This window comes from Macrobrachium nipponense, chromosome 10, assembly GCF_015104395.2.
Source record: "Macrobrachium nipponense isolate FS-2020 chromosome 10, ASM1510439v2, whole genome shotgun sequence".
NCBI classification, from domain to species: domain Eukaryota; kingdom Metazoa; phylum Arthropoda; class Malacostraca; order Decapoda; family Palaemonidae; genus Macrobrachium; species Macrobrachium nipponense.
In genome coordinates, this window is record NC_087204.1 from 20,661,128 (window position 1) to 20,678,519 (window position 17,392).

A 17,392-nucleotide genomic window follows, 5' to 3' on the forward strand; every position below is an offset into this window, starting at 1 on the left:
CCAGCCTTGGCAGCAAGAGGGACAAGAGATTTACGCAGGAAAGAATCACTTTACTCACTGAAGAATAGTCTTGTCAGCTGTCTGTATTTATTTATTTCTGCTGTCATTTTATATGAAGTTTTTACTTCATTTATTAGTTTGTTATTGACTAAACGTAATTGTGGTTAAACTTTGACAGTTGTTGTTATGGAGACAGAGCATGAATGGGACCAGGAAATGATCACGAGTATATGAAGAGCTTCACAGGCAAATGTCAAAGGTAAACAGACCATCCGTTGTCCAAAGAAAGACCCGAATATACAGGGTGTCCATAAAGTCTCAGTACCATTCTGACCAATAAATACTTGTTGTGGTAATGGGACTTTATGGACACCCTGTATATATGTATAGCGAATATTATATGAGAAAAGGTGAAGTTGACTGTGTTTTATAAAGCCACTGATTGCATTATCCGACAGAAAATCCGCAGAGATTGGCGATTGTTGCATACGTACTAGTGTTATGAATAGATCATTGATGTAAATACAAAAGGACTATCGTTTACTGCAGGGGTTCTTAACAGGGGGTATACCGTATCCATACCCCTTAGGGGTATGGGACTTGATCTCTGGATATTTGTACCTCACCATATGACTCATTGTTTATATACATTTTACATTTTGTAAATAACTATATGAAGCTATAAATGCTGTTGATTTTCATGTTTGTTCTATTCCTAGCTATTCATACCTAAAATATGTATTAAACTTAGTATATTGAGTTATACTGCCAACAAGATTTGAGCAAAGGGAGTATGGAACCATATTGGACAATTTATTGCGGGTCTGGAATCATCAAAAAGGTCAAGAACCCCTGTTTAGTTGCAGTACAATGAAAGAGGGTAGCTTCGGTCAGATATCACGTTGCATTGCGTGTAATGATAAAAACGCCGAAATTGAACGTCAATAGTGAGGGGTTTATAGGGATTGGAACAGACTTTTTTTGACAAGAGTTGGCACAGATGGGAATTCGGTAATTACTTCACAGGCTAAATATGTTAGAGAGGGAAAATTCCTTGTTGATATACGCGTGGAATGAAGGGATTACTGTTGATAGGCAGGCAGGCAGGCCTTGGGTATCATTGGATAGAAAGACAGCAATTTTTGCAATGAAAAATAGACGGTAGCTTGAAGTGACGGGACTGTTGAGAAACGAATTGAATTGAACGAAAATAGACAGAGGACGATTCATATTAAGAAGCAGACCAGCAGACTGTCATATAGCCTGTTACTGGACACAGACAGACTGGACCCAGCGGCGGTAATTAAAGCAGATCCGTATTTACTGGACATCGGGGGATTGCCAGGAACGACGCGGACCAATCCATTTGTAAACAAATTGTTCAATAACTGTCACCGACGGCTTTATACGATGATGGTCGTTTGCAATTTTATCACCGGAATTATTTATATGTCCCGGCGTTTAAATGGCGGGATTAAGCCCTCCATATTTGTCCGGGTCTTTCCGCTGACTGGATTCGGTTACTTGGCTGAATTTCTATCAGGAAACATAAATGTATGAATTAATTATTCATGTCTGAATTTTTCCCCCCAAAGATTTTTGTTTGCTTTGATTTCAGGGGTCTTTTCTGTTACATATTTTTTTGTATAATTTTTCAAAGTGTTTTGATCCATTTTCCCCTTTTTTGTTATACGTTTTTGCAATCAATATAACCATACTATTTTTATTTTGGATATCAGAATCAACAGTATATAATTTAGGAGTACACTTTTGAATAATCAGATTTTCTCTCTCTCTCTCTCTCTCTCTCTCTCTCTCTCTCTCTCTCTCTCTCTCTCTCTCTCTCTCCATTGTAGTGGGCAATTTTTCCCCTTTTCATTTTAGTGGGCAATTCCCTTTTCATTGTAAGTTTTTCTGATCATTATAACCATACTATTTTTATTTTGGATGTCAGAATCAGCAGTATATATTAGGAGTACATTTTTGAATAATCATATCTCTCTCTCTCTCTCTCTCTCTCTCTCCATTGTAGAGGGCAATTTTTCCCCTTTTCATTGTAAGTTTTTCTAACCATTATAACCATACTATTTTGATTTTGTATATCAGAATTAACAGTATATATTAGGAGTACACTTTTGAATAATCTCTCTCTCTCTCTCTCTCTCTCTCTCTCTCTCTCTCTCTCTCTCTCTCTCTCTCTCTCTCCATTGTAGAAGGCAATTTAACATTTCCCAATCCGTACTTTTTCCTCGTTCTCCTTCGTGTCCAGCTTGGCCCGAACTCATTTTTTTTATGAACGCTATCATGTGAGCGTTTTGAACGCTTCGGGCAAAATCAGCGCTGCCTTTATTTAACAAGGCCACCAGAGCCAGTCCTTTAAAGCTGGATGCTCCATAGACGGTTTTGAATGTGCAGTTACAGCCCTGGAAGTTGAAAAGCATCAAATTGCTTCGCGGGTTTCATTGATTGATCTCTCCGTTGAAGGGTCCGGCTGACAACATTCTACATTCGCCAGTGAACACTAACTTGCAAGCAACGAATTGCGCTGAATAATACTTTGGATTCCAGTGCTTGGCTTCATGCCTGAATTCCATATTCCATTACCATTACAAGCAACGAATTTCCAAAAACGAATGAATAAAGGTTAGGAGAGTTTAGAGATGTGAATCGACCTTAGAGAAATCTTGAGTAGGAGCTGTTACTTAGTCTGACGGAAAATCCTTCCCCCCCCCCCCCCCACCCACCCATCCCCCATCACTGGGGATTAAAGAGCGGCGAAATCTGCCATTCAAACACACACTATATACTACTCATCGCATAATGGATGAGGGACCGACCAACAGGACTGGCCACCCGTGACCAATCCTAAATTTGGGACGGTTATTCCCCAGTAATATTCCTGCCCTCTGTTTTACAGATGATACTTGCAACATTTCCCCTCGGGAGCTTGTTGATTGCTGTACACATTCGATTTCTTGAGGGCTTCGGCTGTCTCAAAGATCTTGATTTGACGTTGGTGTTTTAGGTAATGACAAATTGCTTCTTAAAAAGAGAGGGTTGACTGCCCAAGGAAATATAGGGGTAGTCGTAGAGTTCCACATTATAGGATTGAATATATATATGTGTGTGTTTAATTTTAAATCACGAAGAAATAAAAACAGTGATTATACTATTACCTTCATTTCACAGCTCCTTAGAGAGAGAGAGAGAGAGAGAGAGAGAGAGAGAGAGAGAGAGAGAGAGAGAGAGAGAATCGTTCTAGAAAAAAATATATATTTCTGTGGCTAAAAGGCGTTATACACTCAGTATTCAAATTGACCCATACACGAACGATAACAGATGACCAGAATCAAGCATAGTTTACTGTACAATGCTGTATTTATTGCGAAACGGTCGCACATAAAATTCAGCGGTTATCGTACGTCAGCTGACATTTCCTTCGTGAGGATTTCAGTAGAATTTTTATCTTTCTGATTGACCACTTTTGAGGTAACGTAACAGCCATTTCTTTTCTACGTTAGCACAACTCGCATTAAAGGACTGCGTATGCTAACAAACAAACAAACGGACGAACGAACACGCCGTGCGTATTACGTCGAAACAGAAGGAGCTGTCATTGACGTCCGAGGAAAAGCCCCAAATGAGCTTCTTGTTAAGGTGAAATCCTCTTTGTGCCTTGAGGTAGAACTTCGCTTATGTGGATGGCTGTGCCGCTGCCATTGATGCGCTCTTACGCAGCTTATGAAGTATTGCCTTGTATCCGCTGAATGAAAGAGATTTGATGCCATGGTGAATCCTTCATTCAGGTGGCTCACGTATCCCCCCCCCCCCCTCTCCCCAAACCCCCCTTCAAGTGCCGGTCGTTGTCTCTGTTGGACGGGACGGGGGTATTAAGACCCCCCTGATGACGAAGCTTTTGGTGGGATCGACGCATATTTCCCTTATTCTTTTTTGCAACTCAATATAAGACAGGCATCACCTAAGGGCATATCTCCCACTATATATTTCGCAAATGTAACTTATTCTGTCATTCATTACTTGATAAGGGTGGGAGGCAGTCCAACGAAATATTAGTCCTTAGCTTTAAACCAGAGTGTTTTAATGGGACTTTTATACTTGAGATGTATCCTGTTTTAACAGGAGAATTTCTATATATATATATGTATATATATATATATATATATATATATATATATATATATATGTATGGATGTATGTATATATATATATATATATATGTATATATATATATATATATATATATATATTATATATATATATATATATATGTATATATATATATATATATGTATATATATATATATATATATATATGTATATATATATATATATATATATATATATATATATGTATATTATATATATATATATATATATATATATATATATATATATGTATGTATATATATATATATATATATATATATATATATATATATATATACATTTTTTTTTTACTTTGTACCGCGAAGAAGTGTACGCAATACACGAAAGCGCTCGGTACCTGGTCTTTTATTCTTCACCTTTCATGTGGCTATTTACGTGTATATATATATATATATATATATATATATATATATATATATATATATATATATATATATATATATATATATATATATATATATATATACGTAGATGCTTATTCATGAAGTCCACAAAACTGAGTATCGAAGAATAAGTTCGGAAAGTATCTATAACATATATATATACAATGAACTTGCTGAGTTTCATTCGTCATTATTATATATCATATATTATATATTATGTAATATATATTTAAATATTATTATATATATTATATATATATGTAGTATATATATATATATACTATATATATATATATATATATATATATATATACTATAATATTAATATAGACATAGTACGTTATATTTTAAAAAGAAATTGTGTGAATAGACTATATGGAATTTGTTATTAACAATAATAACGAATGAAACTCAACACGTACATTTATATCCCGTTATAGATACTTCCCGAACTTATTCTTCGATACTCAATATTGTGGACTTCATGAATAAGCATCTACGGTATATTACTGGTTGTAAGCCAATTTGTAGCTATTTGCGTCTTTTTCCAAACGCAGAAACTCAATATTGAGTTCAAAGACGAGACATCTCATTGAGAGGCAGACACTTTCACTTCCCTCTCGGTTGTCGAGGTAATCGAGAGAGAAAAAGAGTTTTTTTTTTTTCTTATTCTCCCGTCTCGAGGTAATTTTAGCGCGTCCTTCATCCAGACCAAGAAGAGAGAGAGAGAGAGAGAGAGAGAGAGAGAGAGAGAGAGAGAGAGAGAGAGAGTTGGTATCGATTTCGTCCCTCGAGAAATCTGTCGTAATGGAGCTAATCCTTACAAGTGACGTCATACGTAACGGGCTCTTCATACAAGTGGCGCGGAGTGTACATTGTTTCCCTGTCTCTAAGATACTTATTTCTAGATACTTATTTTTGTCAATTGAAGGCCATTTTTGTTGCGTTGGGAATCTTGGAACAGTCCCTTTTTCCATTTACTTGTGAATGATCGTCTGCTAAGATGAAGCTAGAATCCTTTGCATTTTAACGAGACAGTTTTTTTTTTTGTAATTGAATTTTATATAATAAATATATATTTAATATATATTATATATATATTATATATAATTATTATTAATATTGTATGTATATTATATATAATACAGATATATAGGTTACATATTGGATATATACATATATATACATAATAATATAATTGTATGTATATAATAATATACATAATATAATGTGTATATATATATTAATTTTAGAAATATATATATATTTAGATTAATTATATTATAACAATTATTAAATTAATAGATAATATTAAATATATTAGATATATACATATATATAATAATACCATTACTATATATGTATATCATACATACATACATACACTACATACATATACCTTATATATATATATCTATATCTATATATACTATATATATATATATATATATATATATACACTATACATACATACGTACATTACATACATACATACCTACATACTACCTACATATATATATATATATATATATATATACTATATATATATATATTATATATATATATATATATATATATATATATATATATATATATTATATAGGGCGTGTTTGCCTCTGTCGTATAAAATTATTCTCACTGCTTTTTCCTAAGTAATTTAACGTTGTGCTGCATTTTCTCTGCAGTCTTTTATTTTTTTATATAACTGCTTTTGTCGTATAAAATTGTGCCATGTAGCTTTTCGTTTTAAAACTCGCATCTTTTTCTACTTTTATGACAAAAGTATTATTCAACTTTATATGTGAAACTTCGTTACTGACGAATTGTTTATTGCTTTGGAAGAGGCATTCACTAGTTTGAGGGAGCAGTGGCCAAATTAGATTTGCTATCTCTTTGTTATTATTTGCATTTTTTATTTATTTATTTTTATTTATTTCTTTATTTTTTTGCGTTCTATTTCCCATATGCATAAGTTTGTTTTGGGTGTTACTGTCCTTTTATGATTTTCGTATGAATTTTCACATTTTCGTAAAAAATACAACCATAATAAATAGTAATAATAATGATATTGATAAAATTCAAAAACAGAATATACCAATATTTAGCAATTTATTCGTTTGATTTTCTTCTTACTAAAGTTAGGTAAATATTTTACATGAACATATGAACTCTCTCTCTCTCTCTCTCTCTCTCTCTCTGTGATATGCAGATAAAATGACAATGAAAGAGGAATATTTTATAATTGGATGTCGAGAGGTGGGGTAGGGGGCGAGGTGGGAAGTGAAGTGGTGTGGGATCTCGAGAAGTGAAACCCTCGAGACGAATTTCTCATTAAAATTGGAACTTGAAGTGGGACTTGATGGGTCTTTTTTTTTTTTTCGTTTAGAAAAAAGATAAAAAGAGAGAGGAAGGAACGAAGGAAGGAAGGAAAATTCCAAATCCCCCGACTTGCAGCAGATTCCGAATGGCAAATGAAGCAGCCTTGGACAAAAGGAGGGAAAAGGAGAAGAAGACCCTCCAGGCGTGAATGTTCTGCCTGATGGCGGACTCGAGTCGCTGCTTCTACTACTTTGTCGAGATTCGTTGGGGAAAGAGGCTTCGTCTCGAAGAATGGGGTAATTTTCTCTCTATATTTTGTCATTTCGAATAACACCTAAGGTCGACAAAGCAGTTTATAAGTCTTCGATTTGGGAGGAATAATTGGGTTTTCGTATTTGGGATGAATGTTTTTAAATTTTGGAGGACAGTTGTGGTCGAATGTAGTATTATTTCTATTTTAAACTTTGTAATATCCACGAAAAACACCTAAGGTCGACAGTGCGGTTCTTAGTCTTCGATTTGGGAGGAGCCTTCGATTTGAGAGGAATAATTAGGTTTTCGTATTTGGGATGAATTTTTTATTTTTTATTTTGGAGGACAGTTGTGGTCGAACGTAGTAAGTATTATTTTTTTTTAAACTTTGTAATATCAAAAATATATTATGGGTAACACTTGGAGGTTTTTTTATTATCATCAGAACAAGGCATGATCCGACCTCCAGCTTACTCGTGACTGGTGCGATATTTTTCCCTCACGCATAAGTTGTATACATTATATTCCTAACTTTTTTACGTAAATTAAAACTTGATAAAATTTACGGTCAAATAGAGCCTTTTTTCACCAACGAAAATTAAAATAAATAAGCTCTATTGCATTAGAAATCATTTTTCTGTACTGTTTAACATGCACTTTATTAATTTTTACATTTTCAATGTAATAAATAAATAATAAATTTCTTATCCTTAAATGTCTGTATTTTGAGCCCAACGCGAAACCTTTTTCAGACCTTTTTAGGGTCTTCCATAGTTCTTTCGTACACATACACCCCCCCCCCACCCCCCCCCCCCCACACCCCCCCCCCCCCCCCCAACCCCCCCCCCCCCGCCACAACAACAACAACAACAACAACAAAGTAGTATGTAGGTTTACTCCCCGAGTAAGCGAAAATAATTTCGATGAAATTCAGCGTTTAAAGTTTGGTTGAAGAAACCGTAAGTATATTTTTTATAATAAAGGTCAAACGTAAATTTCCTCTATACTGTTTAAAGAAATGGTTTGTTAATTTCATATATGTATGAGATATTGAATAGAGGATATATTTTTTGAAATTTTATTATACTTTATAGTTTCAAAGGACAGTTGGCGTCAAACGCATTTTTCTATACTGATTGCCAAAAAAAAAAAAAAAAAAAAAAAAAAGAAAAAAAAAAAAAAAAAAAAAAAAAAAAAAAAAAAAAAACGGAGCCAAACTTACCGCTTAATTAGGAATTCCGGAAAATAGTTTGAAGTGGATTCAGAAATTCGAATTGTTTCGGTGGAATTCACTGCCGTTTTTAGCCGGATTTTTTTTTAGAAGTAGGGAGGTTTCCAGTCAGAAATTCTGAAAAACTCCAGAGACTAATAGAGAGGTTTTCAGTTGCAAATTTTGGAAAACTCCAGAGAGAAGCAGAGAGGTTTTCAGTCAGAAATTCTGGAAAACTCCAGCGAGCAACTGGGAAATACTGGAAAACTCCAGAGAGAAGTAGTGGGATTTCTAGTTAGAAATTCTGGAAAACTCCAGAGAGTAATAGTGGGTTTCCAGTTAGAAATTCTGGAAGACTCCAGAGAGAAGCAGGGAGGCTTTCATGTAAAAATTCAGTAAAACACTAGTGAGAATTAGTGGGGTTTCCAGTTAGAAATTCTGGAAAACTCCAGAGAGTAATAAGGAGGTTTTCATTTAGAAATTCTGGAAAACTCCAGTGTGAAGTAGTGAGGTTTTCATTTAGAAATTCTGGAAAACTCCAGAGAAAAGTGGGGATGTTTTCAGTGAGAATTTCTGGAAAACTCCAGAGAGGTAAGGGTAGGTTTTATTTTTTCAGTTTACAAGTTCAGTAGAAAACTCCAAGAAGAATTGGTGGGGTTTCCCAGTTAGAATTCTGAAAAAAAAGGAAAACCTCCAGAGAGAAGTAGTGGGGTTTCCAGTTAGAAATTCAGGAAAACTCCAGAGTGAAGCAGGAAGAATTTCAGTTAGAAGTTTAGTAAAACTCCAGAGAAGTAGTGGTGTTTCCAGTTAGAAATTCTGGAAAACTCGAGAGAGAAGTAGTGAGATTTTGATTTAGAAATCCTTGAAAACTCAGAGAGAGAAGTATGGTTGCTTTCAGTTAGAAATTCCAGAGAGAAGTAGTGTGGTTTCCAGTTAGAAATTCTGGAAAACTCCAGAGAGTAATAAGGAGGTTTCCAGTTAGAAATTCTGGAAAACTCCAGAGAGAAGCAGGAAGACTTTCAGGTAGAAATTCTGGAAAACTCTAGAAAGGAGTAGGGAGGTTTTCATTCAGCAATTCTGGAAAACTCCAGAGAGAAGCAGGGAGGTTTCCATTTAGAAATTCTGGAAAACTCCGGAATCAAACCTTTACTCTTGATTTTTTGGAAATTAGTTGGTATGGAGCTGAGAGATTATAATAAAAATTCCTTGAAGTCACCTTTGATCGTACACGAAGTTTGTGATTGGAATCTTGTTTCTTGGAAAATCTGATGTTTTTGGTTTTCATTTTCAAAAATAATTAATGGGGTTCGAACTCATCTCTTGATTACGATTTTTCATTTTTTATTTTTATTACATTTTATTTTATTTTTTTATTTATATATATTTTTTAATTTTATGCAGTAGAATCATGGTTCAGGTTTGGGAGTTTTAGTGAGGCTGTCCTCCGAAATAAATTGGTCAATGTTTTTGTAGATATACATGTTTTTATTTTAGGTTCATTAATTTCACCATTTTGCCATACACCATTTTTTGAAATAGAGTTGAAACACGCTACTGTAATTTTGTGTGACTTCCCTGGAAATTAAAAACAAAAATTTTTTATATACTGCACAACGGGAACCAAGAATCTTTTTTAACCATTTATTTAAATACGACCTTGATGGCGCGTGCTGCGCTGTGCTGAAACCCGACGCTGCCCGTCGTGTCTCCCCTACCCTTCCGATCCCCTACCATCCCAGCCCAGACTGGGGCGGACAAGCAGGTTTGCTGGAAGAGGGCAGATGGGCCATGTCTCCCCAACGCTCCTGGTCCCCCTCCTCCACCTGGGGTGGACAAACAGGTTTCCAGGAGTAGGGTAGATATGCCATGTCTCTCCTATCCTCCCAACCCCCTACTTGCCCCTCTCATACGCAAGGTGGACAAACAGGTTTGCAGGAGGTAGGGTGGATGTGTCATGTCTCCCCTAGCTACCGCTGCCCCAACCCAGGACGGACAAACAAGAAAGATCCACTCGGAATTTATTATTATAAAGAGATAATTGAATTCGTGCATATATATTATTCATTTGTAAATATAATTAATTATTTTTTTTTTTTAACATTATGGACTGTTCTGTGGAAGGTTACTGTATAGGTATAATAATATATAGCCTTTTGAATATATAAAGTAGTATGTACTATGATGCTTCTGTATTGAATTCCGAATTATGCCTCTCCCTTCAGCAAGCTCCTCCTCCTCCTCCTCCTCCTCCCCCAGAGAATTAAAAGGATTTAGTTGGTCCATCTGTCACTTGGTCTCTTGTTTTGCAAGTGCGTATCTCGGCTTCAGTGAATTTTGCCTGCAGAGACAGAGATTCAAAATGATCCAGTTTACCCGTCAGTCACTTGACAGCTTGATGGATCTGGGTCTTCCCGGTAAAGGAAGGGAAATTTATCTTGTAGAGTCTCAGAGGCGATTGAAATTAATGGTCACTGCGTCATTTACTTGGGGGAAATATTCCTTTTCGTTTGTGTATTTGTGTCAGTGTTAGCGGAAGCCACTGGGAAATTTCAGGATAAAATGACAGTATGCCAAGTACTTTCGTGTACTTAACACATCTTCGGGGACATCCAGTGTCTTCAGATAATGAACAAAATTACGTGCTTGTTATTGTTGTTTCTTTGTATTTGTATCTGCATTCGTTGTTCTAGGTAAGGAAGTTGTTGTAGGTCCTGTTTCTGGTATATCTCATTCCCGACTAAAACTGGAGGATAGGACTCCATCATCTCCGTTAATTAAGAAGCGATTACTGTATTACATTACTTTGAATGAATCCTCGAGGTAAACACACAATTTTAATGCTATAAGCTTTCCATTACTTTGAATGAATCCTCGAGGTAAACACAATATTTTAATGCTATAAGCTTTCCAAATTAATGATACCTTACGTGGTTCGTTATTATACGAGAGGAGTGCAAACTCGTCTACATATAGCAACTGTTAAAACTATAAATTGTTGGCATGGTTTGGTAATGACCTTGTATCTTGCAAAGAATAAAAAATAATAAAAAAGCATTAGCTAAATGACTATAATTAAAAAAACATTCCTTAATTTTACGGAAGAAGAATTGTCGTTTTCATTTCGTATGGTATCATTATTTCGTTCTGTTACGCCCAACACAAAGCAAAAACACAGTATTTGAAAAATAAGATTTCTTTTAATAATGTAACCTTTACCAGCTCAGTTTTCATGTTTTCTAAGAACATTGAGGTCTCAGCTTTAATGCAGTTTTCACATTATGCATTTTCTCTTTTTGTTTATTTCTCTTAGGAGGGTATATTTCTTGCAGCAGTTTTTCTACTATACATTTTCATTTTTGTTATTTTTTTCTTGTGAGAGTGTTTATGCCCGAAAAAAAAAAATGGATTTCCATTAAAGAAGACAGAGTGAAGGGTTTGGTAAACATCATAAATTGTTGATGACCAGGTCTGCGGGGATTCAGAACAAGTTGTGTGTATGTTTGTGTATGTAGTTTTACTCGCACACACACGTGTTTTACAGTAATCTATTTTCTCTTTCTTGACAAGATTAAATTTTTGCGTAAATTATCTTAACCAAGGCTAATGCTTGATAAGGACCGTTAGACACTGTATTGTAGTGTTTTCATGTAATGTTTTACTGCAGTTCATCCTACCACTGTCCCTTCCTGATTAACAGGTAAAGCACGCTTGTCTTACCAGCACAAAAGTCAGAGTTATATGGAAAACACTGAAGTGCCCGAATATTGGCTTGAGGTGAGATTGGATCAAGATTAGAGGCAAGTTATTATAGGCCTGTGAGTCTAACATCACATATTATGAAAGTGTATGAAAGGGTAATGAAGAAAAATATTATGAAACATTTAATAAAAAATTATTTGTTTAATATAGGACAACATGGTTTTGTACCCGGAAAAAGTACACAAACCCAACTGTTAGTCCACCGTGAGCACATATACAAAAATATGAAAAGCGGAAATGAAACAGATGTGGTTTATCTAGACTGCAAAAGCTTTTGACAAGGTAAATCATAATATATTAGCGAAGAAAATTAAAAAAACATAATATAGTGGATAAGGTAGGAAGATGGTTAAAAGAATTTTTGCACAACAGAAAACAGATAGTTATTGCAAACGATGAGAAATCTGATGAAGCTAAGGTAATATCCGGTGTGCCACAAGGTACGGTGTTAGCTGCATTACTGTTTGTTATTATGATTGCAGACATAGTAATGTTAAGGACTCGGTAGTGAGTAGTTTCGCCGATGACACAAGAATAAGTAGAGAAATTACTTGTGATGAAGATAGGAGCGCGTTACAAAGAGACCTTAACAAAGTATATGGTTGGGCAGAGGTAAATAGGATGGTATTTAACTCTGATAAATTTGAATCAATAAATTATGGAGACAGAGAAGGAAAGCTATATGCATATAGGGGACCTAATAATGAGACAATCACAAATAGGAAGCAGTTAAAGACCTTGGTGTGATGTTGAATAGGAACATGTTATGCAATGATCAAATAGCAATTCTATTGGCAAAATGTAAAGCAAAAATGGGAATGTTGTTACGGCACTTCAAAACAAGAAAAGCTGAACACATGATTATGCTTTATAAAACATATGTTCGTAGTCCACTTGAATATTGCAATATGAAATGGTACCCACACTATCAAAACGATATTGCACAAATAGAGAGTGTACAAAGGGCCTTTACAGCTAGAATAGAAGTTAGGGATCTTGACTACTGGGAAAGACTACAATCCTTAAAATTATATAGTCTAGAAAGGAGAAGAGAACGCTAAATGATAATACAGGCATGGAAACAGATAAAAGGAATTGCCGAAAACATCATGGAGCTAAAAATATCAGAAAGAGCAAGCAGAGGTAGATTAATTGTGCCCAAAACTATACCAGGAAAAATAAGGAAAGCACACAGGACATTAATCCACTACGCACCAGCATCGACAATGCAGCGTCTATTCAATGCGTTGCCAGCTCATCTGAGGAATATTTCAGGAGTGAGCGTAGATGTGTTTAAGAATAAGCTCGACAAATATCTAAGCTGCATCCCAGACCATCCAAGATTGGAAGATGCAAAATATACCGGAAGATGCACTAGCAACTCTCTGGTAGACATTAGAGGTGCCTCACACTGAGGGACCTGGGGCAACCCGAACAAGATGTAAGGTCTGTAAGGTAAGGTAAGGTAAGGTAAGTCTTCCTTCTCTTGATCGAGAACAGGATATGTTGTACATATCAGGTCCACAATAATATTCAGTGGTGAATAAGACTGAAGATGAACCCAGGTCAGGGTTTGAAAGCTCTTGCAACGTTTTTATAAAAATCAACATACTTCACCACTGGATATTATTGTGGACCTGATATAAAACAGAGGACAATTTATTCGAAAATTTTGAGATATATAGCTATAGTAGATTCACAACAACCGTGTATTTGATGTCTAGGCTAGTCCCTTACAACGTTCCTGATTGGCTGTTGATAAGCTAATCACAGAGCTGAAAACTCTGTCTCTCTCGAAAGTTCTCATGGGTAGGATCTATGTTCCACTTCTCCTGAGGGATACGTCTTTATGCGAGGTGGAACCTACATCTTATTTATGAGAACTCTCGAGAGAGACGGAGAGTTTCCAGCCATTTGATTGGCTCATCAACAACCAATCAGGAGCGTCGTAAGGGACTGGACTAGACATCAAATGCACGGTTGATGTGAATCTACTATAGGTCAGTGAGAGGTGGATCTGAAGTCTACCTATACATTTTCGACGATGGCAAAACCTCGCAATAACCTCTAGTTGAAAGCTGAAGGGAGAACAATGTAAACACGTTTAGCGTCAGGCGTTCCCGTCCTTCCCCTAACAACGCTTGTAAATGAGTTACCGAATTCCCTAAGAGACCTTCTTGTTATTGCCGTTATTTGAGGTTTTCCTCGTCTTTCCCTTGCGTTGGGTGAAGGAGGAATGGGAAGATTAAATGACAAAACGAAGGAGAAACGAGTTTTTGGAATTTTCGGAATCACATGGGAAGGGAGGAGTGTGGAAGTTTGGGACCGGATATGTCGGAAGCTAGAATTGGAACTCACAGAGAGAGAGAGAGAGAGAGAGAGAGAGAGAGAGAGAGAGAGAGAGAGAGAGAGAGAGAGAGAGAGAGAGAGAGAGAGATGGATTAAAACCAGACGTAGAAAACAGATAAATATATCCACGGGTTTTAGTTAAAACAGAATCTGGCACTGAATAGATAGAAATATATTGATTTACAACGTGTGTCTGTTTGTCAAAATCTCAGTGCATTTAGTTGCCCAATCTCTGAAAGAATCTGAGTTTTCCTGTGATGGCTGTATTCATTGCATCAACTTTGCATATGAGTTACGGTATTTGGAATTTCCACCTGTTTAATTTAATATTCATAGCCACTGAGGTGTCTTTCATACGCTATTGATTTTGCAAACCAAAGAGAATTTTTTTTTTTCATTTTTTTCATGGCGTGCGAATGTTTTTCAGTGTATGAATTGAATGATGTTGACTTTCATTCCGTTCCTGAATTCTAGATTTTAAATATTCGGTGACACCCTTTTTGAGTTGTTTCATTTTGTCGTGTTTGATAAATCGTCCAAAATAATCAACAAACGGCAACTGGATAGATTTAAACTGCACTTATTTTCTTACGTCACCTGCCTTTAATCTTATTAAACGTATTAAAGATACTTGTGCTTTGAAGCAGCCATTAAGAGAATGCAGTTGAAAAAATTCACATTGAAATTGGTCATTTGTAATCCCATTTTAAACCATACAATGCCATATGATGGATTTAAATTATTCAAACACATTACTTTGTTACATGTAACACTGTATTGATCTCATAAAATGTATTAATTGAATAGCTATATAAAACTTAGCTTTATTCTCAGGAGAAATTTTGTCGTATTTGACCTAAATTCGCTAAGTGGTCAGCAAATATTGAAAGACTAAAAATGTAATTTATAACTTAATCTTAAATGCAATAATTGTATTAAAAGATTCACAGACGCTTAGTTTAGTACTTTGTTTATGATTTTAATGTGACTGTGTTGAATAATGGTGAGTTCTAACCCATATTAAGAGGCAAAGTAAAGGTATGCGTTTCTTTTGAAATAATTCATAAAGCGGTTCTACGTTTCGGAAAACGTTAAAAAAACGGAAGGTACTGTCATAACTAGAATATCCATAATCCGCCTCTTGCAGAGAAAGTGCGCGAGCCCTGTCATCGTCTTGCACTTCAGAGAGATATATATATACCCTGTGTTTCTGTGTATGTTTCAGAAAAGAATGAGAGAGAATAAAGAAAGTGGAAGGGAGTCATTTTCCAATAGATAAATTTCAACTCCTTGTTTGTGTTTCCTTCTTCTAGCCGGGGGAGAGAAAAACTTTTGAACCTTCGGCCAACGGACTATGGTTTGCCGTGATTCTTGGAACACTGCTGCAACACGCGAACTTTCCATGCTTTTGTTTGTTGGTATGTTCCTCTCTGCTTTATTTTAACCTAAGTCTCGAGAATCGCCCATTCGCCGTTAGTGGATTTATTTCGGTCATGTTCTTTCTGTAATTTTTCTGTTGTAATTTTTTTTTATTCAGTTCTTATGCGATTCCTGGTACGCTATTTCCGTTCCAGTTTATTATCTCTTTGGTCTTTTTCCAGGCTTCTCCGCTTAGCTTGGTGGTATTTGTAGCTTTCCTCTCTCGCTCTTACTGTGTTCCATCCTCGAACACCAACTTGGTCTCTGTAATTTCATATTTTATAACACGGAGCTTAAAGCATTTCGGGAGTAACTCGCTTTCATCTGCTCATTCGTCCTGCATCTTGATGAGTTAAGAGCTGCATAGCAGGAGTGGACGAAGCATAATAGGATTTCAACTTAACTTTGGATCTCTTGACATGGTTGCAGACTGAATTGTTTTATTGAATTAGTGTTAAGAAAATATGGAGGTATTCAGGTACGTGGGTTTTGTAGTAAAATGTTTTCATTAGCCGAAAGAAATGCATACATACATACAAGAACGTTTATGAGAGAAATTATCGTTGCGTGTAATACATTTAAGACCTGTAAGATAAGCAAATCGTGAAGCAAAATATAGGGAATAATATCACATTTATCAGCTAATAAAGCAAAACATAGGAAAAAATATGACAAATATCAGGTAATAAAGAAAAATATAGGAAAAAATATGACAAGTATCAGTTAATTAAGCAAAATGTAGGAAAGAATATGACAAATATCAGCTAATAAAGCAAAATAGAGGAAGGAATGACAAATATCAGCTAATAAAGCAAAATATAGTAAAGAACATGACAAATTTCACCTAATAAAGGAAACTATATTAAATAAATATGACAAACATCGGCTAATAAAGCCAAATATATAGGAAAGAATATTTGTTCCAATCTTGCAAAATGGCAGACGACCCCGGATGTATCGTTGCAGAAAAGAAATGGTTGGGGGGGGGGGTGAAGTGGCTGTGAACACATGATCCCTTGAAGAAAAATGAGGCGCACTTCGAGGCAGAGTCCAGTCCTCCTATTTCCCCCCGGCCCCCTTCTCCCTTTTTCCCTTCTGGATGAGGTAGGTATTAAAAGATCATGTTGGCCATTCCGCCTCTCGGAATACTTTTGCAAGGAAAAAGCTTGGCTGGGTACGTTCGTATTTCGCTGCGACTGTGCAACTGCGTGTATGTATGATGTAGTATGTTAGTGTATATGTGGATATATATATATATATATATATATATATATATATGTGTGTGTGTGTGTGTGTGTGTGTGTGTGTGTATGTATGTATGTATGTAGTATATATATGTTTAAAACGTCCATTAAAACACTTTGTTTTAAAACTAAGGACTAAGCCAGAGTGTTTTAATGGGCCTTTTATACTTGAGACGTATCCTGTTTTAACAGAAGATTTAGATATATATATATATATATATAATATATATATATATATATATATATATATATATATATATATATATATG

At 35.4% G+C, this 17,392-nt stretch overlaps 1 protein-coding gene across 5 annotated transcripts in view; it reads left to right on the forward strand.

Moving 5' to 3' along the window:
- LOC135223457 (guanine nucleotide exchange factor DBS-like) overlaps window positions 1-17,392 on the forward strand; it is a 743,217-nt gene that overhangs the window by 254,784 nt on the left and 471,041 nt on the right. The window lies entirely within an intron of this gene.